Source organism: Convolutriloba macropyga, chromosome 10 (assembly GCF_964194025.1).
Source record: "Convolutriloba macropyga chromosome 10, txConMacr16.3, whole genome shotgun sequence".
In the NCBI taxonomy this organism is placed as follows: Eukaryota; Metazoa; Xenacoelomorpha; order Acoela; family Convolutidae; genus Convolutriloba; species Convolutriloba macropyga.
The window spans coordinates 23,986,535-23,990,013 of NC_134477.1; positions in this window are offsets into that span (position 1 = coordinate 23,986,535).

Below are 3,479 nucleotides of genomic sequence, written 5' to 3' on the forward strand. Positions count from 1 at the left end.
ATTCGGGAACATAGAAGGAATATGCACACTAGGGAGTATTTATTGGTGCAAAGACGCGTTTTACAATTATTAAATTTATTTACGTCAACAATTAGCCAGAAAACGAGTTCAATTTTTGCCGCAACAAACTCAGATTGATATGTATCAGAAACGCAATTGGTTGTATGTGGAAGAAAATAAGTCCGCGGTTCAGCACCCTTGAAGAATTTTAGTAACGATACTATTATTATATGTCATATACAGTTTTATGGAATCTTAGCAAACATATTAGTTTGATGATAAGTGGTTTTTAGTAAACGTAAAAAGACGTAAAAAAAGTTTAGCACGAACATGAAAACATTCACAACACATTTTTGGCTTATGCAACCGAATACGATCTTCATTTCATTTTTCTATTGTCATATATAGAAAGCCTACGAGCACAAAGTTTTATCAAAGACTGTATACCGAAATCGAACACTTCAGAAACCTTTTTGGCCTGAGAAAAGCAAGGAAAAATCTATACGCATATCATTTTTTTTCGCATTATAGAGTAAAGTTTTTTAACTTATGCGAAACATAGATTGTACCGGTATCACCCGATAGCCTCCAACTAAAAACAAATTTTCTCACTTACAACATAGCAATTTTTGTTAGCTCTTGCGTTTGACGAATATTTCATCTTAGGATTGCAATTTAGAGATCCATTGGTGGTGCAATGGCTGCATCAACTTAAAAGAAAATACTTTAAATTGAACAAAAATTTGGATAAAGCAAACAATGAACCATCATATATGGTTCCTATTAACCATAAAAAGATAATATATGATTCTAACTAATCCTTGCAAGACCATGCTACTAAAAAATGTACCAAGTCTTATATGGGACCAGATGTGTTTTTTGCAAGAGTACCAATAATCTTCACCCCGTGCCCTTATAAATATTGAAGTTCGAATACGGACCATGTTAACATAAAAACATAGCACTGATTGAAGATAGTACATTTTGAACGTTTCACATGTATAACAAAACAACAGATCTTAAAAAATCAAAATAAAATTATCGGATGAACCGAAAAAATTTGATAACTGATTTTTTTATTTCGGTGTTCTTTGTAATCAGACACTTTCACAAAAAGGAAAAATTAACTGACAAAAAATTTGAGCACTGGACTACATCGATTAGATAACTCAGGTAGGCTAAGTCTTTAGGCTCAGAATTGCTAGGATGCTTAGGAGCTTTTCCGTTTGTTTCCCAGTACGATATGTACCCCAATTACACAGAAAAATTTTGAGGTTGAAATTAATATGCACCCACAGAAAAGTTCTAATGTTTATTTCCTGCACTATTAATGGAGTTTAATTTTAACTGTACATTGCTTGGTCAAAAACCCCTTTTTAGCAAGTATATGTATTTGCTAAAAAGGTGGTAAATTTTGCATACCACCAAAAAACGGTACCGTCAATCTTTAGAAGGCATTGGCCTTCCTCAATAGATGTTTTTTTTAAAAAAAATTGGCTTTATTGATAGTTTTTTGAAAATTTCCCACATGGATCTCCATAAGAAAATAATTCCCGAGAAAATTTTCTTTGAAGTCCACCAAAAATTGATTGAGTCTTTACTTGGTTGGGGTTTTGTCGGAAAAATTGTGAGAATTTTTATGAATAGCGGCGATAACAAATTCGGCCCTTATGTGTGTAATTCGTTGAAACTCGAAAAAAAATATTGCCTGTAAAACCAATTAGCAAACATTCTAGGATAATCAACAGTAGGTGTCTTCTCGTACTGTGGGTTGAATAGAGGGTCTGAACATTAATCTTGAAAGACTTGAAACATTGAACTACTGAAAACAGGGTACTTTTTAAAATACAGTTTTCTAATGATTTTATTTTCAAACAAGCGAAATGAATGATTAATAGTGTCATCCCGTTTTGTGTTCCAGTTTTTTTCTTCTGATAATTAGTCGGTTCGAAAAATTCTGTTGAAAATGCTCAAATATAGTAATATTTTCAAAAAATTGGATCAAAACTGCTGAAACAGTTACATATCAATACAGTTAGATATCAATACACGTTCTCTTTCATTAATGACACTTTGTAACAAGTCAAGAAGAAACATAATAAAAAGGCAAAGTCAGCCATCAGTTGTCAACTTCAAATAATATATAGAGTTTTATATAACTTTATCCGAGCCGTTGAGCGCGTTAGTTTGCGAGGCAATGAAATCAGACTGGGGAACCAAAGATACTCTCCACTGATGAGATTGGAAGATAAGATAAACAACAAAATCAATTAACAAAAATAGCTGTGAAATATTATCAAAAACCAATATCTCAATTTTACAAAAGCTTAATAAAAAAGACAAAACAGCAACAGCTAATACCATCTAATACCATTTAATTGGTATCAGCAGAGAAAGTTTTTATGTCTTCTGAAATTATGTGGGACCGGTCGTTACTCAGACTAGGTAACAAGTAGACAGAAAAAGAATACGAGACCGAAGTTTGAAAAACTGTATACAATTTTTAAAACAATTTCACAGTAAAAAAAACCATTAGCTCTTAACTGAAAATACTGGATAGGCTCCAGAGTTTATTAAGACTACAATAGAAAGTGACAGATACATCTAAAAATTGATTATTCAGTTAAAATATTGCAGAAAACGGTGTCGAAATTGATTAAATCATGAGCAATTCATTTAAGCCATTATATATGATTAACTTCTCTCATCATCAAAGCTAATGGAAACCGCCCTTAATTTTGTAGTATGACGCGAAAGCAAAAAAAGAAACACAAAAATGGCTAAATATTTTTTTAGAAACATTACAAAATAAACAAAATGCAAAAGATTTAAGAAAGCTTCAAATAACGGAGCCACAGCACCACTAATAAAAAAAACAGTAAAAAGAACGTTATTTCTCTAGAAGTATACCATTGAGGGAAGACAACTGGATTTTTATTTATTGATACTCAGTCATGCGACTGCAAAAAAGGACAACAAATGCGAGCAAAACAAAAGAATTCAATTCGATAAATAACGGTTGTATATCACAATTGGTATCTTTACTGAAGTTAATGAACTAACGTACAATAAAACAGCCCATTGTTTGTTCAAATTGTTTGACGTAATTCTTATTTGAAATAAACGTGTAATAATTATAGAATAATGTCATCAAACTGAACGGAACACTATAGCCTTTCGTTCCTAGCATGAAAACTAAAGAGACTGAGATGGTTTGTTTTCTTTTTTATCGGATATGAATTCTTAAACCAAGTTATAACACAATGCTATTTCGTTAATACTCAGTGAAACAAAATGCTCGGACGATTTTGCAATGGTTTCAATTTCGAAATATTTTGTTAATAACCTTTTTCATCAAGCTAAATATATTCATGTCTGATCTTGCCATCATGCATAAAAACATTTTGAAACAAAAATTTTTGAGATCTGATTTTTGAGCATTTCACTGCAAGTATCTAATCAAAACAATCATTTTTGTT